Source organism: Coregonus lavaretus, assembly GCF_964263955.1.
Source record: "Coregonus lavaretus genome assembly, chromosome: 1".
In the NCBI taxonomy this organism is placed as follows: Eukaryota; Metazoa; Chordata; class Actinopteri; order Salmoniformes; family Salmonidae; genus Coregonus; species Coregonus lavaretus.
Window position 1 is genome coordinate 43,268,808 of NC_139988.1, and position 26,011 is coordinate 43,294,818.

The 26,011-nt window shown below is 45.4% G+C and overlaps 1 protein-coding gene across 1 annotated transcript in view; it reads right to left on the reverse strand.

Moving 5' to 3' along the window:
- LOC311129322 (protocadherin-15-like) overlaps positions 1-26,011 on the reverse strand; it is a gene marked incomplete at both ends in the record, with an annotated part of 432,090 nt that overhangs the window by 80,091 nt on the left and 325,988 nt on the right. The gene's annotated exons all lie outside the window — the stretch shown is intronic.

Here is a 26,011-nt window from a genome sequence, read left to right on the forward strand (position 1 = left end):
GCCCACGCATTGCCTTCATTGTTGTTTTCCTTACAAATAATAACTTTGGACATGTGTGCGTTCCTATCCAACTAAGTGCCTTATTTTATGTATGTCTTGTTGTTGTTTTCATTGTAGCATACCGTATGTATTACATTTACATTTACGTCATTTAGCAGACGCACTTATCCAGAGTGACTTACAAATTGGTACATTCACCTTATGCTAGCCAGTGGGACAACCACTTTACATTTTTTATGTATTATTATTATTATTATTATTATTTTATATATTGTGTGGGGGTGGGTAGAAGGATTACTTTTATACTATCCCAGGTATTACTTAAAGAGGTAGGGTTTCAAGTGTCTCCGGAAGGTGGTCAGTGACTCCGCTGTCCTGGCGTCGTGAGGGAGCTTGTTCCACCATTGGGGTGCCAGAGCAGCGAACAGTTTTGACTGGACTGAGCGGGAACTGTGCTTTCGCAGAGGTAGGGGGACCAGCAGGCTAGAGGTGGAAGAACGCAATGTCATCGTTTGGGTGTAGGGACTGATCAGAGCCTGAAGGTAAGGAGGTGCTGTTCCCCTCACAGCTCCATAGGCAAGCACCATGGTCTTGTAGCAGATGCGAGCTTCAACTGGAAGCCAGTGGAATGTGCGGAGGAGCGGGTGACGTGAGAGAACTTGGGAAGGTTGACCACCAGACGGGCTGCAGCTTTGATGTTAGCAGAGAACGACAGGGTGTTGTCCAGGGTCACGCCAAGGTTTTTTGCACTCTGGGAGGAGGACACAATGGAGTTGTCAACCATGATGGCGAGATCATTGAGCGGGCAGTCCTTCCCTGGGATGAAGAGCAGCTCCGTCTTGCTGAGGTTCAGCTTGAGTTGGTGATCCGACATCCACACTGATATGTCTGCCAGACATGCAGAGATGTGATTCGCCACCTGGTTATCAGAAGGGGGAAAGGAGAAGATTAATTGTGTGTCGTCTGCGTAGCAATGATAGGAGAGACCATGTGAGGATATGACAGAGCCAAGTGACTTGGTGTATAGAGAGAATAGGAGAGGGCCTAAAACTGAGCCCTGGGGGACACCAGTGGTGAGAGAACGTGGTGCGGAGACATATTTTCGCCACACCACTTGGTAGGAGCGACCTGTCAGGTAGGACGCAATCCAAGAGTGAGCAGCGCCGGAGATGCCCAACTCGGAGAGGGTGGAGAGGAGGATCTGATGGTTCACAGTATCAAAGGCAGCAGATATGTCTAGAAGGATGAGAGCAGAGGAGAGAGAGTTCGCTTTAGCAGTGCGGAGAGCCTCCGTGACACAGAGAAGAGCAGTCTCAGTTGAATGACCAGTCTTGAAACCTGACTGGTTTGGATCAAGAAGGTCATTCTGTGAGAGATAGCAGGAGAGTTGGCTATAGACGGCACGCTCAAGAGTTTTGGAGAGAAAAGAAAGAAGGGATACTGGTCTGTAGTTGTTGACATCGGAGGGATCGAGTGTAGGTTTTTTGAGGAGGGGTGCAACTCTCGCTTTCTTGAAGATGGAAGGGACATAGCCAGCGGACAAGGATGAGTTGATGAGCGAGGTGAGGTAAGGGAGAAGGTCTCCGGAAATGGTCTGGAGAAGAGAGGAGGGGATAGGGTCAAGCGGGCAGGTTGTTGGGTGGCCGGCCGTCACAAGTCGCAAGATTTCATCTGGAGAGAGAGGGGAGAAAGAAGTCAAAGCATAGGGTAGGGCAGTGTGAGCAGGACCAGCGGTGTCATTTGACTTAATAAATGAGGATCGGATGTCGTCAACATCCTTTTCAAAATGGTTAACGAAGTCATCCACAGAGAGGGGGGAGGGAGGGGGAGGAGGAGGAGGATTCAGAAGGGAGGAGAAGGTGGCAAAGAGCTTCCTAGGGTTAGAGGCAGAGGCTTGAAATGTAGAGTGGTAGAAAGTGGCTTTAGCAGCAGAAACGGAGGAAGAGGATGTAGAGAGGAGGGAGTGGAAAGATGACAGGTCCGCAGGGAGTCTAGTTTTCTTCCATTTCCGCTCAGCTGCCCGGAGCCCTGTTCTGTGAGCTCGCAATGAATCATCAAGCCACGGAGCAGGAGGGGAGGACCGAGCCGGCCGGGAGGATATGGGACATAGAGAGTCAAAAGATTCAGAGAGGGAGGAGAGGAGGATTGAGGAGGCAGAATCAGGAGATTGGAGGGAGAATGATTTAGCAGAAGGAAGAGATGATAGGATGGAAGAGGAGAGAGTAGCGGGAGAGAGAGAGCGAAGGTTGCGATGGCACATTACCATCTGAGTAGGGGCAACGTGAGTAGTGTTGGAGGAGAGCGAGAGAGAAAATTATAAGAAGTAGTGGTCGGAGACTTGGAGGGGAGTTGCAGTGAGATTAGTAGAAGAACAGCATCTAGTAAAGATGAGGTCAAGCGTATTGCCTGCCTTGTGAGTAGGGGGGGACGGTGTGAGGGTGAGGTCAAAAGAGGAAAGGAGTGGAAAGAAGGAGGCAAAGAGAAATGAGTCAAAGGCAGACGTAGGGAGGTTAAAGTCACCCAGAACTGGTAGGGGTGAGCCATCCTCAGGAAAGGAACTTATCAATGCGTCAAGCTCATTGATGAACTCTCCAAGGGAACCTGGAGGGCAATAAATGACAAGGATGTTAAGCTTGAATGGGCTAGTGACTGTGACAGCATGGAATTCAAATGAGGAGATAGACAGATGGGTCAGGGGGAAAAGAGAGAATGTCCACTTGGGAGAGATGAGGATTCCTGTGCCACCGCCGCGCTGACCAGATGCTCTCGGGGTAAGAGAGAACACATGATCAGACGAGGAAAGAGCAGTGGGAGTAGCAGTGTTTTCTGTGGTAATCCATGTTTCCGTCAGCGCCAAGATGTCGAGGGACTGGAGGGTGGCATAGGCTGAGATGAACTCTGCCTTGTTGGCCGCAGAATGGCAGTTCCAGAGGCTACCGGAGACCTGGAACTCCACGTGGGTCGTGCGCGCAGGGACCACCAGATTAGAGTGGCAGCAGCCACGCCGTGTGAAGCGTTTGTATGGCCTGTGCGGAGAGGAGAGAACAGGGATAGACAGACACATAGTTGACAGGCTACAGAAAAGGCTACAATAATGCAAAGGAGATCTGAATGAAATTAACTAAGCATCTGGGAAAGCAAGAGAGCGGGGCCTCCCTCACGTTTCACTGAAACACTCAAATATAACTCTCCCAACTTCCACTTTAGATTAATAGACTTTAGTTAGTGTCTGGTCTGTTAGCGATGTTACCAAACAGACTAGTTCTGTCTCTTACCTCTAGTTAGTGTCTGGTCTATTATCAATGTTACCAAACAGACTAGTTCTGTCTCTTGCCTCAATGTATGTATGGAGCATAATGTATTTACAGTTTTATTCACATGTTTTCAAGTACTGGTGACAAATCATGCATTCCGATTCTTGCATAGATTGTAATGGACACATATGATCTTTGTAAAATACTTTTTTTTTTTGAAGGTTGTACTGATTATGATGAGCTAATGCTAAACTATTTGCCAGCTATGTGTGGCGCCATGTTTGTTGACGTTATACAGTGCATTCTGGGTGTCACGTAAACGTCTGTCAGACCAAAGATGTTTTAACAAAATGAGGTGAATGGATAGTTCACTCATCTTTCGAGTAAACTTCCGGAAGTGAATGATGGTAGACGACACACCCCCTTCAACATGCATACTGCAAACAGACCAAACTCATCTTGTCTCCTTGTCTTATCTTTGGTTGATGCGAAAAAAACAAATATGGCGGTGCCCACAAACTACCTATTGTCGGATTACTTTCGATTTTTAGAAAGTGTTTTACTCAATCTTGTATCTCATGGTCTAAGAGTCTTTTAGGTGCCTTTTGGAAAACTCCAAGCGGGCTGTCATGTGCCTTTTATTGAGGAGTGGCTTCCGTCTGGCCACTCTACCATAAAGGCCTGATTGGTGGAGTGCTGCAGAGATGGTCGTCCTTCTGGAAGGTACTCCCATCTCCACAGAGGAACTGGAGCCTTGTCAGAGTGACCATCGTGTTCTTGGTCACCTCCCTGACCAAGCCCCTTCTCCCCCGATTGCTTAGATTGTCCGGGCAGCCAGCTCTAGGAAGAGTCTTGGTGGTTCCAAACTTCTTCCATTTAAGAATGATGGAGGCCACTGTGTTCTTGGGGAATTTCAATGCTGCAGAAATGTTTTGGTACCCTTCCCCAGATCTGTGCCTCGACACAATCCTGTCTCAGAGCACTACAGACAATTCCTTCAACCTCATGAATTGGTTTTTGCTCTGACATACACTGTCAACTGTAGGACCTTATATAGACAGGTGTGGGCATTTCCAAATCATGTCCAATCAATTGAATTTACCACAGGTGGACTCCAATCAAGTTGTAGAAACATCTCAAGGATGATCAATGGAAACAGGATGCACCTGAGCTCAATTTTGAGTCTCATAGCAAAGGGTCTGAATGCAAAGGGTCTGAATACTTATGTAAAGAAGGTATTTCTGATTTCATTTTTTTATTTGCAAACATTTCTAAAAAACAGTTTTCACTTTGTCATTATGGGGTATTGTGTGTAGGAAAAAAAATATTGAATCTATTTTAGAATAAGGCTGTAATCAGGGACGGCTTGTTCAATAGGGCGATATGGGCGACGCACTGCCAAACGGGAAAAGGAAGGGATTTTTTTTCTAATCAATTATAAAAAATAAAAATAAAAAAAATTATATTTTTTTAAAATAAATTTATAAAAAATAATATCACGGCAACAGCAGTTATCAGTGTTCACGTCTGATCTGCCAGCCACTAAATGTCAAATCAGGCTAAAGTCGTGCTTCAAATGGCCCCGCCCGTTTTTTGGGCGATTTCAGTCAGGTTGAAAATCGCCCAGAAGTCTCTCATAGCCTGTCATGTAAAATCTATTTTTTTCACATTTCAAAGCTTTCAATACATTCTCTATGGGTGTCTGTGTGCATGCACTTACGCGCTTTCGTCATACGTGACGTAACGTTGAACGTAACTAAGACAATGGCGGCTAGCAGCGTCTATGTTGCGACCTGCAGTGTGGCGTTATTTTATGTTTTTAATTTGTAGACTTAGTTTACAAACATTCTGCAAACATTCTGCTTTGGACTGATCTTCGGTTTTGGACTGATCTTGTTGATCGTGTACATACCCGCTACGAACGGACTAAATAATGAAAACGCTGCTGGCAAGCGGAATCCAATACAGCTGGGAGACTTGGCTGGATGACAGAGTCCCGGACAGAGAGGTGGAGCCGGCGGCTTCACCCTGGTCAGAGCGGACCGCGATCCTGGTAAGAGAGCGACTGTACCCCGACATTGAACTGCTTTCTGTGTCATTGCGATTTGCGACCTTACTATCTGCCCCGTGAGTTCCCCCAATAGTTTGTTACCGTTGTGTACTGTTGATAATGTTGGTGTAATCATAAGGAGAGGAAGTACAATACCAACGACGCTAAACGGAGAGGAATATGTTTAAGCAAAAAGGCAGTTTATTAAACACAGAGATAGCTGGTATCTGCTCAAGCTACATGCATGGACCCATTCAATTGCCTCTTATGGAGAACAGTTGAGAAGGGATCAAAAACAGAGTTTTTAGCATTACTTTATACAATGCAACATAAAGAAAAGGGGTCCTTCTTCTAGTCCCTTGATTGGTTCCCGAGGCGTAGGAGGCGGGTCTGCTCTGTCCATACCCCTCCACTGTTGCATTGGCTCTGAGTCGGGTTCTCTGTCTTCAAATGTTCAGCCTAAAGAGAGGGGATTTTTGTGTGTGTGTGTGTGTGTGTGTTTAACAGTGATGATGTGTGTGTGTGTGTGTGTTATCAGTGATGATGTGTGTGTGTGTGTGTGTGTGTGTGTCCTCAGAGCAAGAACTGGTGAGTTGGAAGAACTGAACACAAAATGGGTCATGCACAAGATTTTAGTCAGACCAAGCTATAACATTATATATTTACTACGACAGTACATTCAACCAAAAGCTAATATAACAAAGGCATCAGAGATTATTTATAATCTGTCACAGAAACTGGAATCCATCTCCCCAGATCAGTCAATAAATGCTTCTAGTATTGACTTATATGCTGCCCCTGTCTTCATGTTGTTGCTGGACATATATTTTTTAAAATGTGTGTAGGTCACCTAAATCATCAGAAAAATTGCCCCTCCTGAGAATTTTTTCAGGAGCCGCCACTGGCTGTAATGTAACAAAATTTGGAAAAAAGTGAAGCGGTCTGAATTCTTTCCAAATGCACTATAATCTTAAAGTGAATATCGGGTGCTTTAGACGTGTCTGTGTATATCTGAATAAATAATGTCTTGAGAGACAGAATATCAAGGGTCATTTTGATACAGCATGTACAGAAATCTGTACAAATCTCCAGTGAGACAACATACTGTAACTTCGTGTGTGCTCTTACAAAGCATGGACACAACATGGTGAACATTAGGTCCTGACATTGAGCAACTTCCAGTATCACATCAGTAAGCAAGCATGGGTGAATAAATCACAGCTCCAATTCACAACTGGGCCCTTGCTGTCTAAGCCTTTCACATCCTTTTCCTATAATTAGAGACCCTCCACTTTACACTCACTTATGAATCAATCCTATTTATGAGAAGTGTGCTCTTTGTAGAAGGTTTAAGAGTGATACCTGAGAGAGGCTTGGCAAAGGCCAACACAAATGTTATGGAAGCTAATGAGGTGATGCTGTGTGGTAATGGCTCCCGGAGTTGCTAGAGTAAAAAACAATGTAAGTGACCCTGGAAAACTAGCAAGGCAATGGTTGGGCTAGGTTAGCATGTCTGTAACTCTAGTTAAGGCTAACACTATACAACGCTACTGTGTAGGCCTACCACTGGCTCTGTTGCCCATTGATTAGACTACGTCGGCCAGTATCTAGACTGCCATTGGACTCTGTTTTGTTGGCGAATGTACAATCACTAGAGAACAAACTGGACGGGATCCCTTCAAGACTATCCTATCAACGGGACCTGAAGAACTAATATCCTATGTTTCTCGGAGTCGTGGCTCAACCAGGATATATAAAATATTCCATGCATCGTCAAGATTGGACGGCAGCCGATGCTGGCACTAAGACCACATTCAAGGAGCTGTATATGGCCATAAGCAAACAAGAAAATGTACATCCAGAGGCGGCGATTCTCGTGGCCGGTGATTTTAATGCAGGGAAACTGAAATTCATTTTACCTCATTTTTACCAGCATGTTACCTGTGTAACTAGAGGAAACACAACTCACCTAGATCACTTTTACAACACATACCTTTACACCACACACAGAACATCAGCTGTCTGGATTTGTGTGAAGGAGAAGCGGGGGGGGGGGGGCATGGGCAAGTTGCAGCGGAGGGTGCAGAGCTGGTGGCCAGGGTAGTGGTAGCCAGGTGGAAAGCATGGCCAGCCGTAGCAAAATGCTTGTTGAAATTCTCGATTATTGTAGATTTATCGGTGGTGATAGTGTTTCCTAGCCTCAGTGCAGTGGGCAGCTGGGAGGAAGTGCTCTTATTTTCCATGGACTTTACAGTGTCCCAAAACTTTTTGGAGTTAGTGCTACAGGATGCAAATTTCTGTTTGAAAAAGTTAGCCTTTTCTTTCCTAACTGCTTGTGTATATTGGTTCCTAACTTCCCTGAAAAGTTGCATATCGCAGGGGCTATTTGATGCTAATGCAGTACGCCACAGGATGTTTTTGTGCTGGTCAAGGGCAGTCAAGTCTGAGGAGAACCAGGGGCTATATCTGTTTTTAGTTCTGTATTTTTTGAATGGGGCATGTTTATTTAAGATTGAGAGGAAATTACTTTTAAAGAACAACCAGGCATCCTCTACTGACGGAATGAGATTTATATCCATCCAGGATACCTGGGCCAGGTCAATTAGGAAGGCCTGCTTGCTGAAGTTTTTTTGGGAGCGTTTGACAGTGATGAGGGGTGGTTGTTTGACCGCGGACCCGTTACGGACGCAGGCAATAAGGCAGTGATCGCTGAGATCCTGGTTGAAGACAGCTGAGGTGTATTTAGAGGGTATGTTAGTCAGGATGATATCTATGAGGGTACCCATGTTTAAGGATTTAGGGTTGTATCTGGTAGGTTCGTTGATAATTTGCGTGAGGTTGAGGGCATCTAGCTTGGATTGTAGGATGGCTGGGGTATTAAGCATATCCCAATTTAGGTCACCAAGCAGTACAAACTCAGAGGATAAATGGGGGGCAATCAATTCACATATGGTGTCCAGGGCACAGCTGGGGGCTGAGGGGGGTCTGTAGCAAGCGGCAACAGTGAGAGACTTATTTCTGGAAAGGTGGATTTTTAGAAGTAGAAGCTCAAACTGTTTGGGCACAGACCTGGATAGTATGATAGAGCTCTGCAGGCTATCTCTACAGTAGATTGCAACTCCACCCCCTGAATGGGCCAAAATACCAGCAACAGTGTGTGAAAACCTTGTGAAGACTTACAGAAAACGTTTGACCTGTGTCATTGCCAACAAAGGGTATATAACAAAGTATTGAGAAACTTTTGTTATTGACCAAATACTTATTTTCCACCATAATTTGCAAATAAATTCATAAAAAATCCTACAATGTGATTTTCTGGAGAAAAAAAATCTCATTTTGTCTGTCATAGTTGACGTGTACGTATGATGAAAATTACAGGCCTCTCTCATCTTTTTAAAAGGGAGAACTTGCACAATTGGTGGCTGACTAAATACTTTTTTTTATTTTTATTGTGGTTATACATGTCAACTTATTGTGGTCCTCTGTAGCTCAGCTGGTAGAGCACGGCGGTTGTAACACCAAGGTAGTGGGTTCGATCCCCGGGACCACCCATACACAAAAAATATGTATGCACGCATGACTGTAAGTCGCTTTGGATAAAAGCGTCTGCTAAATGGCATATTATTATTATTATTATTATTATGACAGACAAATTGAGAGAAAAAAAATCCAGAAAATCACGTTGTAGGATTTTTAATGAATTTATTTGCAAATTATGGTGGAAAATAAGTATTTGGTCACCTACAAACAAGCAAGATTTCTGGCTCTCACAGACCTGTAACTTCTTCTTTAAGAGGCTCCTCTGTCCTCCACTCGTTACTTGTATTAATGGCACCTGTTTGAACTTGTTATCAGTATAAAAGACACCTGTCCACAACCTCAAACAGTCACACTCCAAACTCCGCTATGGCCAAGACCAAAGAGCTGTCAAAGGATACGAGAAACAAAATTGTAGACCTGCACCAGGCTGGGAAGAATGAATCTGCAATAGGTAAGCAGCTTGGTTTGAATAAATCAACTGTGGGAGCAATTATTAGGAAATGGAAGACATACAAGACCACTGATAATCTCCCTCGATCTGGGGCTCCACACAAGATCTCACCCCGTGGGGTCAAAATGATCACGGTGAGCAAAAATCCCAGAACCACACAGGGGGACCTAGTGAATGACCTGCAGAGAGCTGGGACCAAAGTAACAAAGCCTACCATCAGTACCATCATACGCCGCCAGGGACTCAAATCCTGCAGTGCAAGACGTGTCCCCCTGCTTAAGCCAGTACATGTCCAGGCCCGTCTGAAGTTTACTAGAGTGCATTTGGATGATCCAGAAGAGGATTGGGAGAATGTCATATGGTCAGATGAAACCAAAATAGAACTTTTTGGTAAAAACTAAACTCGTCGTGTTTGGAGGACACAGAATGCTGAGTTGCATCCAAAGAACACCATACCTACTGTGAAGCATGGGGGTGGAAACATCATGCTTTGGGGCTGTTTTTATGCAAAGGGACCAGGACGACTGATCCGTGTAAAGGAAAAATGAATGGGGCCATGTATCGTGAGATTTTGAATGAAAACCTCCTTCCATCAGCAAGGGCATTGAAGATGAAACGTGGCTGGGTCTTTCAGCATGACAATGATCCCAAACACACCGCCCGGGCAACGAAGGAGTGGCTTCGTAAGAAGCATTTCAAGGTCCTGGAGTGGCCTAGCCAGTCTCCAGATCTCAACCCCATAGAAAATCTGTGGAGGGAGTTGAAAGTCCGTGTTGCCCAGCGACAGCCCCAAAACATCACTGCTCTAGAGGAGATCTGCATGGATGAATTTTTTTTTTTTTTTTTTTATTTCACCTTTATTTAACCAGGTAAGCCAGTTGAGAACAGGTTCTCATTTACAACTGCGACCTGGCCAAGACAAAGCAAAGTAGTGCAACAAAAACAACACAGAGTTACATATGGGGTAAAAAAACATAAAGTCAGAAATACAACAGAAAATATATATACAGTGTGTGCAAATGTAGCAAGTTATGGAGGTAAGGCAATAAATAGGCTATAGTGCAGAATAATTACAATAGTATTAACACTGGAATGCTAGATGTGCAAGAGATTATGTGCAAATAGAGATACTGGGGTGCAAAAGAGCAAATTAAATAACAATATAGGGATGAGGTTGTTGGGTGGGCTAATTTCAGATGGGCTGTGTACAGGTGCAGTGATCGGTAAGGTGCTCTGACAACTGATGCTTAAAGTTATTGAGGGAGATAAGAGTCTCCAGCTTCAGAGATTTTTGCAATTAGTTCCAGTCATTGGCAGCAGAGAACTGGAAGGAATGGCGGCCAAAGGAGGTGTTGGCTTTGGGAATGACCAGTGAGATATACCTGCTGGAGCGCAGACTACGGGTGGGTGCTGCTATGGTGACCAATGAGCTAAGATAAGGCGGGGATTTGCCTAGCAGTGATTTATAGATGGCCTGGAGCCAGTGGGTTTGACGACAAACATGTAGTGAGGACCAGCCAACAAGAGCGTACAGGTCACAGTGGTGGGTAGTGTATGGGGCTTTGGAGACAAAACGGATGGCACTGTGATAGACTACATCCAATTTGCTGAGTAGAGTGTTGGAGGCTATTTTATAAATGACATCGCCGAAGTCAAGGATCAGTAGGATAGTCAGTTTTACGAGGGCATGTTTGGCAGCATGAGTGAAGGAGGCATTGTTGCGAAATAGGAAGCCAATTCTAGATTTAACTTTGGATTGGAGATTCTTTATGTGAGTCTGGAAGTTGAGTTTACAGTCTAACCAGACACCTAGATATTTGTAGTTGTCCACATACTCTAGGTCAGACCCGTCGAGAGTGGTGATTCTAGTCGGGTGGGCGGGTGTTAGCAGCGTTCGATTGAAAAGCATGCATTTAGTTTTACTAGTGTTTAAGAGCAGTTGAAGGCTACTGAAGGATTGTTGTATGGCATTGAAGCTCGTTTGGAGGTTTGTTAACACAGTGTCCAATGAAGGGCCAGATGTATACAAAATGGTGTCGTCTGCGTAGAGGTGGATCTGAGAGTCACCAGCAGCAAGAGCGACATCATTGATATACACGGAGAAAAGTGTCGGCCCAAGAATTGAACCCTGTGGCACCCCCATAGAGACTGCCATAGGTCCAGACAACAGGCCCTCCGATTTGACACACTGAACTCTATCTGAGAAGTAGTTGGTGAACCAGGCGAGGCAGTCATTTGAGAAACCAAGGCTATTTAGTCTGCCAATAAGAATGCGGTGGTTGACAGAGTCGAAAGCCTTGGCCAGGTCGATGAAGACGGCTGCACAGTACTGTCTATTATCAATCGCGGTTATAATATCGTTTAGGACCTTGAGCGTGGCTGAAGTGCACCCGTGACCAGCTCGGAAACCGGATTGCATAGCGGAGAAGGTACGGTGGTATTCGAAATGGTCGATGATCTGTTTATTAACTTGGCTTTCGAATACTTTCGAAAGGCAGGGCAGGATGGATATAGGTCTGTAGCAGTTTGGATCTAGAGTGTCACCCCCTTTGAAGAGGGGGATGACCGCGGCAGCTTTCCAATCTCTGGGGATCTCAGACGTTATGAAAGAGAGGTTGAACAGACTAGTAATAGGGGTTGCGACAATTTCGGCGGCTAGTTTTAGGAAGAAAGGGTCCAGATTGTCTAGCCCAGCTGATTTGTAGGGGTCCAGATTTTGCAGCGCTTTCAAAACATCAGCTGTCTGAATTTGTGTGAAGGAGAAGCGGGGGGGGCATGGGCAAGTTGCAGCAGAGGGTGCAGAGTTGGTGGCCGGGTTAGTGGTAGCCAGATGGAAAGCATGGCCAGCTGTAGCAAAATGCTTGTTGAAATTCTCGATTATTGTAGATTTATCGGTGGTGATAGTGTTTCCTAGCCTCAGTGCAGTGGGCAGCTGGGAGGAAGTGCTCTTATTCTCCATGGACTTTACAGTGTCCCAAAACTTTTTGGAGTTAGTGCTACAGGATGCAAATTTCTGTTTGAAAAAGTTAGCCTTTGCTTTCCTGACTGCTTGTGTATATTGGTTCCTAACTTCCCTGAAAAGTTGCATATCGCGGGGGCTATTTGATGCTAATGCTGTACGCCACAGGATGTTTTTGTGCTGGTCAAGGGCAGTCAAGTCTGAGGAGAACCAGGGGCTATATCGGTTCTTAGTTCTGTATTTTTTGAATGGGGCATGTTTATTTAAGATTGAGAGGAAATTACTTTTAAGGAACAACCAGGCATCCTCTACTGACGGAATGAGATCTATATCCATCCAAGATACCTGGGCCAGGTCAATTAGGAAGGCCTCCTCGCTAAAGTGTTTTAGGGAGCGTTTGACAGTGATGAGGGGTGGTTGTTTGACCGCGGACCCGTTACGGACGCAGGCAATAAGGCAGTGATCGCTGAGATCCTGGTTGAAGACAGCTGAGGTGTATTTAGAGGGTATGTTAGTCAGGATGATATCTATGAGGGTACCCATGTTTAAGGATTTAGGGTTGTATCTGGTAGGTTCGTTGATAATTTGCGTGAGGTTGAGGGCATCTAGCTTGGATTGTAGGATGGCTGGGGTATTAAGCATATCCCAATTTAGGTCACCAAGCAGTACAAACTCAGAGGATAAATGGGGGGCAATCAATTCACATATGGTGTCCAGGGCACAGCTGGGGGCTGAGGGGGGTCTGTAGCAAGCGGCAACAGTGAGAGACTTATTTCTGGAAAGGTGGATTTTTAGAAGTAGAAGCTCAAACTGTTTGGGCACAGACCTGGATAGTATGATAGAGCTCTGCAGGCTATCTCTACAGTAGATTGCAACTCCACCCCCTGAATGGGCCAAAATACCAGCAACAGTGTGTGAAAACCTTGTGAAGACTTACAGAAAACGTTTGACCTGTGTCATTGCCAACAAAGGGTATATAACAAAGTATTGAGAAACTTTTGTTATTGACCAAATACTTATTTTCCACCATAATTTGCAAATAAATTCATAAAAAATCCTACAATGTGATTTTCTGGAGAAAAAAAATCTCATTTTGTCTGTCATAGTTGACGTGTACGTATGATGAAAATTACAGGCCTCTCTCATCTTTTTAAAAGGGAGAACTTGCACAATTGGTGGCTGACTAAATACTTTTTTTCCCCACTGTATAGCGCATAGAATTAACAAGGTATTGTCGGACATTATTCATTCTAATCAGACAGGTTTTTTTGCATGGACGATACATTGGAGATAATATAAGGCAAGTAGTGGAAACAATTGAACACTAGGAAAAATCTGGGAAACCAGGCCTGCTATTCATAGCTGACTTTGAAAAGGCTTTTGATAAAGTACAACTAGAGGTTATATATAAATGCCTGGAGCATTTCAATTTTGCAGAATCTCTTTTAAAATGGGTTAAAATCATGTATAGTAACCCTAGGTGTAAAATTGTATATAATGGCTATTTCTCAGAAAGTTTTAAACTGTCAAGAGGAGTAAAACAAGGTTGTCCATTATCGGCGTATCTATTTATTGTGGCCATCGAAATGTCAGCTATTAAAATCAGATCCAACAATAATATCAAGGGATTAGGAATCCAGGGCTTAACAACAAAGGTGTCATTATATGCTGATGATTCATGTTTTCTTTTAAATCCACAACTTGAATCCCTCCACAGCCTCATACAGGATCTAGATACATTTCCTAACCTCTATGGATTACAACCAAATTATGATAAATGTACTATTTTACGTATTGGATCACTAACAAAATACATTTTTTACATTACCGTGTAGTTTACCAATAAAATGGTCTGATGGTGATGTGGATATACTCGGAATACATATCCCAAAATAAATAAATGATTTAACTCCAATACATTTTAATAGAAATTTAGAAAAAATAGATATGATCTTGCTACCATGGAACAGTAAATACCTGTCTATTTGTGGAAAAATCACCCTTTTGTATTATCCTAGTTTACCTATTTGCTTATGGTCTTGCCTACGCCCAGTTTTTTAAATTATACGAGAAAAAAATATTCCATTTTATTTGGAACGGCAAGCCAGACAAAATTAAATGGGCCTATTTATATAATGAAATAGAATTCGGAGGACAAAAATTATTAAATATTAAAGCATTAGACCTATCACTAAAAGCTTCAGTCATAGACAAGTTGTACTTAAATCCGAACCGGTTCTCTAGCAAATTAGTAAGATTGTCTCACCCCATGTTCAAGAATGGTCTTTTTTCCCTTAATTCAGATTACAACCTCTCACTTTCAGTTATTTGAAAAGGAAATCATCTCCCAAATATCACTATTTTTAAAACAAGCCAAGAGTGTGCAAAGCTGTCATCAAGGCAAAGGGTGGCTATTTGAAGAATCTCAAATATAAAATATATTTTGATTTGTTCAACACTTTTTTGTTTACTACATGATTCCATATGTGTTATTTCATAGTTTTGATGTCTTCACTATTATTCAACAATGTAAAAAATACTAAAAATAAAGAAAACCCTTGAATGAGTATGTGTGTCCAAACTTTTGACAGGTAATGTATATATATTTGTTAAAAAAACATATGGGGGATTGGAAGTCATGCAGGCAATTACACTGATGGAAATTGCAATATATCTGCAATATTAAAGCTGATCTACCCCATCAAACAATAAATAATAATAAAACAATTAACTATCACGGATTACAAAGGGAAACCCAGCCGTGATTTGCCCAGCCTCCCAGGCGAGCTAAATGCCTTCTATGCTCGCTTCAAGGCAAGCAACACTGAACCATGCATGAAGGCACCAGCAGTTCTGAATGACTGTGTGATCGCGCTCTCCATAGCTGATGTGAGTAAGAAATTTAAACATGTTAACATTCAGAAGGCCGCGGGACCAGACGGATTAACAGGACGAGTACTCAGAGCTTGCGCTGACCAGCTGGCAGATGTCTTCACTGACATTTTGAACCTATTATTGGCCCAGTCTGTAATACCTACATCTTTCGAGTGGTGTAAAGTACTTAAGTAAAAAATACTTGAAAGTACTACTTAAGTAGTTTTTTGGGGTATCTGTACTTTACTTTACTCTTTATATTTTTGACAACTTTTACTTTTGATACTTAAGTATATTTAAAACCATATACTTTAGACTTTCACTCAAGTAGTATTTTACTGGGTGACTTTCACTTTTACTTGAGTAATTTTCTATTAAGGTATCGTTACTTTTACTCAAGTATGACAATTGGGTACTTTTTCCAGCACTGCATCTTTCAAGCGAACCACCATAGTATCTGTGCCCATGAAAACGAAGGTAACCTGTCTAAATGACTATCGCACTGTAGCAATCACATCTGTAGACCTGAAATGCTTTGACACCATCATCCCAGACACCCTGGACCAATTCGCATAGCGCCCCAACAGATCCAAATGCAGTATGATGCAATCTCTATTGCACTCCACACTGCCCTCTCCCACCTGGATAAGAGAAACACCTATGTGAGAAAGCTGTTTATTGACTACAGCTCAGCATTCAACACCATAGTGCCCTCCATGCTCATCACAAAGCTCAAGACCCTGGGACTGACACCTCCCTCTGCAACTGGATCCTGGACTTCCTGACAGGCTGCCCCCAGGTGGTGAGGGTATGCAACAACACATCTGCCACGCTGACCCTCAATCCGGGGGCCCCTCAGGGGGTCGTGCTTAGTTCCATCCTGTACTCCCTGTTCACCCACAACTGCATGCGGAACACGACTCCAACACCATCATTACGTTTTCTGATGACACGACAGTGTTATATTTTTTTATTTTTTTAGGGGGTTGTCTTATTTCTTGTTTGTTTCACAATAACAAATATTTTGCATCTTCAAAGTGGTAGGCATGTTGTGTAAATCAAATGATACAAACCCCCCCAAAACCCATTTTAATTTCAGGTTGTAAGGCAACAAAATAGGAAAAATGCCAAGGGGGGTGAACACTTTCGCAAGCCACTGTACTTGGTGACTTTTACTGGAGTCATTTTCATTTTTAAGGTATCTTTACTTTCACTCAAGTATGACAATTGAGTACTTTTTCCACCACTGCGTGTGTGGTGTCCATGTGTGCATGTGTCAGAACAAGGTAGAATTCAGAGCACACCCACACTTTGGAGTTCAGTAGTCTGCAACCACCCCAAAATGAAATGCAAAGAGAAAACTACAAGTAAATCCAGAGAGGGACGTGACTAACAAGGAACTTAAATTAGTGTGAGGCAAACAAGTGGGTATATTCTAGTGGGATGAAGAGAGAGAAAAATAAAGAGAGAAAGTGACTCTCTCCACTGTGTCTGCATGAGAAAGTGTGAATGACATGCCAGTGAGCGAAGCATCACACAGAGGTGTCAGCGAGCGCCAAGCCCCGGGGCCAAGCGCAGAGTGACGTCAATGAGACATGGCAGAGGAATACAAACCGTGCTGCGCCCCACAGGGGGGAACGTTACTGTGCCAACACATGCACGCATACACACACACACTGTATCTCTGCTGCCTGTATTTAAGAAAGTGGGTTGAGTATACTCAGTGGGTCTGAAGCCCAGAGGACAGAGTATATGAGTGTATAGGAGTATATGAACCAGGTCGTAGGTCACTGGTAGGGTCTATCTTGACACAATGTCATATTGCAGTACATGAGTCTAAAAGCCCTATTAGCACTGATGCTGGGAATCGCTAGCCTTGTATGAACCATCCTGATCTCGCAAGCTTACATTCTGTTTCGCTACTCTGATAAAGTCTGGCCACGACTAGACTGAAATAGTTTGATCCCCTCCCTTCCCGCCACCATATGGCCGGACCAATCAGCATCCACTGATAATCAGTGGAGGTGGTTTAGTAGATGACAACAACGAGAAGCGCCTATACTGTCCGCGAAGTCGAAAGTCATAACAAAAATGGCTGCTCTTGAGGAGGTTGGTGTTGATGCTGCTATAACAGAAGTTATATCAGAACTGGAGTAATACCAACATTGAAAGAACATCAAATAACTGCATTGAAGGTTTTTCTTGGGAAGAGAAGATGTTTTCGCTCTTCTCCCGACTGGGTTAGGCAAGAGCTTGATTTACCAGCTAGCTCCACTGGTAGTCCCCCCAAAAATTAGCAGTTGGACCAGATCAGAGAGGCTGCGAAGCTGGGGATCACTGCTATGCAGCTCGGTTTAAGTAATGATGCAGATATCCTCCAATGACGTTGACAGATTGTTTTCGGTAGCCCAGACTATTGGTTGCTGAACGAGAAGTGGCAGAATATGCTGTCATCAACAGTGTAGCGTTATCGAGAGAACCTCATGGGGATTGTTGTGTGTGAGGTTCACGTCACATACAAATGGTCAATATAACTACATAATTTGATGTGCTATGTTGTACATTAATTGTACTCATAGCTAACAGCTAACTAGCTAAAGTGCTAGCTAGTAGTGCATGAGTAACGGACCTTCTCAAAGACAATAAGCTAGCTATATGCCTTGCTTTAACCTAATGCAAAGGACAGTAATGGACAGTAGTGCTGAGGAGATTTATTCTTGGGGGTGGGGGGGGGGTGATATTACAGGAGTATTAAAGGCGAAACAATTTAAAAAATATATATTCATTATTTTTGCATTGTGATTTATCAGGGGGTGCTGCCCCTACTTCCTGTGATTATCGCCTCAACCTTGAAATTCTGGGGTATTAAGAAAGTTTACCTTTCTTCCAGAGGGGGCAATATTGTGATGAAATTGTTACAGAGAGAGAGACACAGGATCGACTGCTTAGATTGCATCGAGCCAAAGGGCCTTGTCACGATGTCAGTGTATGCGGTTGACTGAAGTCAGGCGCAGGACACAGAACTCAATGAAAAACGTATCTTTACTAATACACGTAAAGAAACAAGAAGCCTCCACGCAGGGAGGAATAAACCCGCTCACCAACGACATCAGCGAACAAACAACAAACAGGCACCGAACACAATGGGAGCCACAGGGTGAAACAATCTGACACAACAGGTAGAACATAGAAACATATTACATAGATCGGCAGCAGCTAGTACTCCGGTGACGACGAACGACGAAACCTGCCCGAGCAAGGAGGAGGGGCAGCCTCGGCAGAATCCGTGACAGTCCCCCCCCCCTTGACACCGGCCTCGGGGACGGCCAGGAGGACGCGGCGCAGGGCGAGTGGGATGATTGCGGTGGTAATCCCTCAACATGGATGGATCGAGGATATCCCTCCTAGGAACCCAGCACCGTTCCTCCGGACCGTACCCCTCCCACTCCATGAGATACTGCAGGCCCCCCACCCGACGCCTCGAATCCAATATGGACCGAACCGAGTACGCCGGTGCCCCCTCGATGTCCAGCGGGGGCGGAGGAACCTCCCGTATCTCCGACTCCTGGAGTGGACCAGCTACCACCGGCCTGAGGAGAGACACATGGAACGAGGGGTTAATACGATAATTAGTAGGAAGTTGTAACCTATAACATACCTCGTTCAATCTCCTCAGGACTTTAAATGGCCCCACAAACCGCCGACCCAGTTTCCGGCAGGGCAGGCGAAGGGGCAGGTTTCGGGTCGAGAGCCAGACCCGGTCCCCCGGTGCATACACCGGGGCCTCACTGCGGTGGCGGTCGGCGCTCGCCTTTTGCCACCTGATGGCCCGCTGCAGATGTACATGGGCAGCGTTCCAGGTCTCCTGCGAGCGCCGAAACCACTCTTCCACCGCAGGAGCCTCGATCTGGCTCTGATGCCAAGGTGCCAGGACCGGCTGATAACCTAATACACATTGGAACGGAGACAGGTTAATAGAGGAGTGGCGGATGGAGTTCTGGGCTATCTCTGTCCAGGGGAGGTAAACTGACCACTCCCCCCGCCGGTCCTGGCAATACGACCTCAGAAACCTACCCACCTCCTGGTTTACTCTCTCCACCTGCCCGTTACTCTCGGGGTGAAATCCTGAGGTCAGACTGACCGAGACTCCCAGACGTTCCATGAACGCCCACCAAACCCTAGAGGTGAACTGGGAACCCCGATCAGACACTATATCCTCAGGCACCCCGTAGTGCCGGAAAACGTGTGTAAATAGGGCCTCAGCTGTTTGTAGGGCCGTAGGAAGACCGGGCAGCAGAATGAGGCGGCAGGACTTAGAAAACCGATCCACAACGACCAGGATCGTGGTGTTCCCTTGTGAGGGGGGAAGATCCGTCACGAAGTCCACCGATAGGTGGGACCATGGTCGTTGTGGAACGGGTAGAGGTTGCAATTTACCTCTGGGCAGGTGTTTAGGAGCCTTACACTGGGCGCACACCGAGCAGGAGGAAACATAAACCCTCACGTCCTTAGCTAAGGTGGGCCACCAGTACTTCTCACTAAGACAGTGCACTGTCCGACCGATACCAGGATGACCAGAGGAGGGTGACGTGTGAGCCCAATAGATCAACCGATCGCGAACATCAAGCGGTACGTACACACGACCCTCTGGACACTGAGGAGGAGTGGGTTCGTTGCGCAACGCCCGCTCGATCTCCACGTCAACCTCCCACACCACCGGTGCCACCAGACACGACGCCGGAAGTATGGGAGTGGGCTCCACGGAACTCCCCTCCGTGTCATACAGTCGGGACAGAGCATCTGCCTTAGCGTTCTGGGAACCTGGCCTGTAAGAAAGGGTGAAAACAAAATGGGTGAGAAACATGGACCACCTTGCCTGGCGAGGGTTTAACCTCCTCGCTGCCCGGATGTACTCCAGATTGCGGTGGTCAGTCAAAATGAGAAAAGGGTGTTTAGCCCCCTCAAGCCAATGTCTCCACGCTTTCAGAGCTTCGACCACAGCCAACAGCTCCCGGTCCCCCATATCATAGTTGCGCTCCGCCGGGCTGAGCTTCTTCGAAAAGAAGGCACAGGGGCGGAGTTTAGGTGGCGTACCCGAGCGCTGAGACAGTACAGCGCCTATTCCAGCCTCGGATGCGTCCACCTCAACCGTGAAGGCTAAAGAGGGGTCCGGATGAGCCAGCACTGGAGCCGAGGTAAACAGGTCTTTCAGACGACTAAAAGCCCTGTCCGCCTCCGCTGACCACCGCAGACGCACCGGCCCCCCCTTCAGTAACGAGGTAATGGAAGCTGCTACCTGACCAAAGCCCCGGATAAATCTCCGGTAGTAATTAGCAAAACCCCAAAATCGCTGCACCTCCTTTACCGTGGTTGGAGTCGCCCAATTACGCACGGCCGAAATGCGGTCACTCTCCATCCTCACCCCTGACGCGGACATATGGTACCCCAAGAAAGAGATGGACTCCTGGAAGAACAGGCATTTCTCTGCCTTAGCATACAGGTCATGCTCCAACAGTCTTCCAAGCACCTTACGCACCAGGGACACATGCTCGGCCCGTGTAGTGGAGTATATAAGGATGTCATCAATATACACCACTACCCCTTGTCCGTGCAGGTCCCTGAAAATCTCATCCACAAATGATTGGAAAACTGAAGGAGTATTAATTAACCCGTATGGCATGACCAGATACTCAAAATGTCCAGAGGTGGTACTAAATGCCGTCTTCCACTCATCTCCCTCACGGATACGCACTAGGTTGTACGCGCTCCTAAGATCCAATTTTGTGAAAAAGCGTGCCCCGTGCAATGATTCCGTCATACTAGCTATCAGAGGTAATGGATAGCTGTACTTGATGGTAATCTGATTTAGGCCACGGTAATCAATGCACGGGCGTAACCCACCATCTTTCTTTTTCACAAAAAAGAAACTTGAGGAAACGGGTGAAGTGGATGGCCGAATGTATCCCTGCCTCAGAGATTCGGTGACATATGTCTCCATAGCTGCCTTCTCCTCCTGAGACAAAGGATACACGTGACTCCGGGGAAGTGCAGCTCCTACCTGGAGATTTATCGCACAATCCCCCGGACGATGGGGTGGTAATTTAGTCGCCCTCTTTTTACTGAAGACAATAGCCAAATCGGCATACTCAGATGGAATGTGCATGGTGGAAACCTGGTTTGGACTTTCCACCGAAGTTGCCCCCAAGGAATCTCCTAAACACCTCCCTGAACACTGACTGGACCATCCCTTGAGAGCCCTCTGTTGCCATGAAATCGTGGGGTCATGAATGGCTAACCAGGGAAGTCCCAACACCACAGGATGCGCAGGAGAATCAATCAGATAGAGGCTAATCCTCTCCTCATGACCCCCCTGCGTCGTCATTAGCAGTGGAGCGGTGACCTCCCTGATTATGCCTGACCCTAACGGGCGACTATCTAATGCGTGAACAGGGAAAGGTTTATCAACAGACACTGTGGGAATCCCTAGGCTACGTGCATACTGGCGATCAATAAAATTCCCAGCCGCGCCTGAATCTACTAGCGCCTTATGCTGGGAATGGGGAGAAAAATCTGGAAACATAATGTCAATACACATATTAGCAACAGGGAACTCTGGGTTAGTCGGGTGCCTACTCACCTGAGACGGTCGACCAGTGCTCTGCCTGCTGCCTCGACCTCCTGAGAACCCTCCCCTGCACCGACCAGCAGTGTGTCCTCTGCGGCCACACTTGGTGCAGGGGACAGTCTCTCTCCCAGTCTCCCTACCTGCAGCACCTCCGAGCTCCATGGGGGTATGCTCGGAGGTGCTGGGGGATGGAATGGACAGACCCCCATCAGAACGTCCGCGGGCTGCCAACAGGTTATCCAACCGGATGGACATGTCCACCAGTTGGTCCAGGTTGAAATTGGTGTCCCTGCAGGCCAGTTCCCGACGGATGTCCTCTCTTAAGCTGCAACGGTAGTGGTCGATAAGGGCCCGCTCATTCCATCCCGCGCTGGCTGCTAAAGTCTTAAACTCCAGCGCAAAATCCTGCGCGCTCCTCATCTCCTGTCGTAGGTGGACCAGCCGTTCTTCCGCCATACTCCCCTCCGGTGGATGATCGAATACCGCCCGGAAGCGGCGGGTGAAATCCACGTAGCGGACAGTTCTCGAGTCTATATTCCCCCACTAGGCGTTAGCCCACTCAAGCGCCTTCCCTGATAGACAGGAGATGAGGGCGGACACGCTCTCGTATCCCGAGGGCGCCGGGTGAATGGTGGCCAGGTAAAGCTCTACCTGGAGGAGAAATCCCTGGCACCCGGCAGGTGTACCGTCATATGCCCTCGGGAGCGAGAGCCGAATTCCCCTGGACCCAGGTGGCGAAGTGCTAGCCAGTGTAGCAGGTGGTGGTGTGGTTGGGCATGGTGAAGGGATACCACCTCTCTCTATTTGCTCCATCATCTGGAACACTCGTTCCATCGTAGCACAGAGATTCTGGATCATTGTCCCTTGACGTTGGACTCGTTCTTCCATCGTCTTCGTAGATCCAGTCGTTCCTGCTGACTCCATCGTGGTGTGTGTTTCTGTCACGATGTCAGTGTATGCGGTTGACTGAAGTCAGGCGCAGGACACAGAACTCAATGAAAAACGTATCTTTACTGATACACGTAAAGAAACAAGAAGCCTCCACGCAGGGAGGAATAAACCCGCTCACCAACGACATCAGCGAACAAACAACAAACACGCACAGAACACAATGGGAGCCACAGGGTTAAATAGGGGCGGAGTAATTACAAGATGGGCAACAGGTGTGAAACAATCTGACACAACAGGTAGAACATAGAAACATATAACATAGATCGGCAGCAGCTAGTACTCCGGTGACGACGAACGACGAAACCTGCCCGAGCAAGGAGGAGGGGCAGCCTCGGCAGAATCTGTGACAGGCCTGAATGAACAGCTATCTTTCTCATCTGTTTTGTAAATATACTGAACAAAAATATAAATGCAACATGCAACAATTTCAAAGATTTTACTGAGTAACAGTTCTTCATAAAAGGAAATCAGTCAATTGAAATAAATTCATTAGGCCCTAATCTATGGATTTCACATGACTGGGAATACAGGTATGTATCTGTTGGTCACAGATACCTTTAAAAAAGGTAGGGGCATGGATCAGAAAACCAGTCAGTATCTGGTGTGACCACCATTTGCCTCATGCAGCGTGACACATCTCCTCTGCATAGAGTTAATCAGGCTGTTGATTGTGGCCTGTGGAATGTTGTCCCACTCTTCAATGGCTGTGTGAAGTTTTTTTTTTCCTGTCAATAAATCTATCAGTTATATTATCTGTAGCCCAGTTGTTCTACAAGGCCTATGGCCATAGCTAATATGCCTAAAGTACTCTTCTACTGACTTTGTAAGTTAATGCCACTCTTTCCTCTCGGTTGGCACAGTCTTACCTGGAACAGGTTATGGAATAGGAAGGGAAAGAATATCCCCCTTGACTTACACCTGGAACAACTCAACTTCTTAAAGTCATTTTTGAAGGGCCTGGGTCCAAACATGACTAAGCAAGCAGCAGACAGGCTTAGCAAGTCCATCGATGTCCTCGAGGACTTGATAAACACCACAGACGCTGAGTTGGAGGTATCAAAGTCTAGTGGCATCAAAGTCTTGTGGAGGTTGTCAGGGAGGCAGAGCTGTTCAAAACCCTACCAGACAGAGAGTTCACAGCATTATTTGGTTTTAACAACAGAAACCTTCGCTCAAAAGTGAAGTACAGTGAGTTGTGGGGTGGAGGAGGTAGGTCCAAATTGAAGGAGTTGAGAAATGTTCCAGTTTGATTTGAAGCAACTTGGGTGCCAGGCAAGCTGGCAAGCTGGGGATGTGGGTAGGGCTGTTACGGTGATTGTATTACCACCACACCGGTGGTCATGAGTAATGACGGCAGTCAAATTCCATGTGACCGTTTAGTCACGGTAATTAGGCTTCTCCAAGCTCTGATGCTGCAGATGGTCATTAGTAGCCTACCAAACTTGCTAACTGCCTGATACTCAGCACTCTATTGTCCCTCTAATCACTCTGACATCAATGCAAATATAATCGTCAATGTAATCAAACACTTCATGAGAGCCCATGAGCTCATGTTGTGCAACATTTCTGTAGGCTATGCAATAGCGTGAGAAAACAGGGTGATGGCCTCTATTAAAAAGAGGAGGATCCCATCAGCTTTCTATAGGCTAGACCTACTATATTTACTTCTCAACTTTCCTAATATTAAGCACATTGCTTCTCTTTACAACAGGAGTATAGCCTACCTGGCTGGCATGAAAATGAACCAAAGGAAAAGCGTCCTCCATTCGCAATTTAAGTGCATAGATGACATTTATTTTTCCCCCCTGCCCCTGTTTTGAGACAGGTGCATGATAATGGTCCATTCTAAATCAAAACAAATTTCACACATATATTACTTAGTATATGTAAAGATTAAATCAACAATAGTCTGATGTGTAACAATATTAGCCTATCACTTGTAAATTATATATTATCACTTGTGAATTATTCCCAGCTTGTGTGCAGTAAGGCAAGAAACAGGGCATGCTTTTTTTTGTGACTTTTTCTAATCATAGTTGCACACCTCATGTAGCCTAGCCTATAGACCTACAGTTTTGATAAGCTTTGTATCAAAACTAAAGTGGCCAAATAACTTCTTAAAATGAAGCACATTAATTCACCTTACAACGGATGTAGAGCCTAACTGGCATACATACGCAGCACGTGAGTTTCAAGTTTGGGGAAGATCATTTTCACCATAAAAATGCACCTTTATAATAAAAGCATTACATGCATAATCACATTTGCGGTCACTTTTAAGAACAGTGTTTTCCCGCTAATTGATTGCATTTTGGAACATTAGTGCTTATAGGCTACTGCCGTGTGCACATTGCTGCGCTTATAATGTGAAGAAATAGCATAATAGTTTATCAACATTTTAAGCTAAATGTTCTGATTTGTTGCGTCATCCTCAATGCTTAAAATTTTTTTGGGGATGCTAGTGGTTGTATTAATCTGGGATCTATCGCATCCCACAACTGTCCCAGACTATGTTTGGAATATTTATTTCTCGCACAGAAAAGGTCAATGTTTGTGCTATTGGGGATAGTAGATTGCCTACTCATCTTGTTGGCTGATGAAAAGTAAATGTGGACAGTTTTTCAAATATCTTCAATATGCGCCTCGGAATTGGATAAGGACGCGCGCAGTTGTGTCCCCGATGTATCTGTTTTCACTTGTAGCCTGTGAGAAAGACCCGATCACGTGATGGGCATTGGCTAATAAGAATTGAGCTATCTGAGAGAGCCTTATGAGTGAGAGGTGCTTTGGAGCACGCAGCCGGGAGAAGGGAATTATAATTATTATATTCAGCCCAAGGGCACAATGGCCACTGGTCGCAAAAGGCATGGATTTTTTTAGGGGGCATTATAGCCACACAAAGGAGATGCCACCGGGAAAATCGAGGCATTATCATGTGCTTGTCAAATTGTGAACGAGAGACTGATGAAGTGTGTGCAGCCTGAAAAAAAGCAGAGCTCATGCCTTTCATCATTAGAATCGCATCATGCAGCTTTAGAATGTATTAAAAATCAAATAGCCCAACTTCTGTATCACAACTAAAGTTACATAAAAAACTATAAATTAAGCATATAGGAGGACCTGTTTCGTTGTTAACCACTCAACACAGAATAGCCGCATCCTTTCTATTTCATTCAGCTATGTTCAATTGTATTCTTCATACTATAAAATAATGCCATGGAATCCTAAGCAAATCTTGTCTGCTAAATGAACTAGTTTAGCCCACAGCCATATAGCATAGCCAGATCAGGGCCTAACATAAGGACAA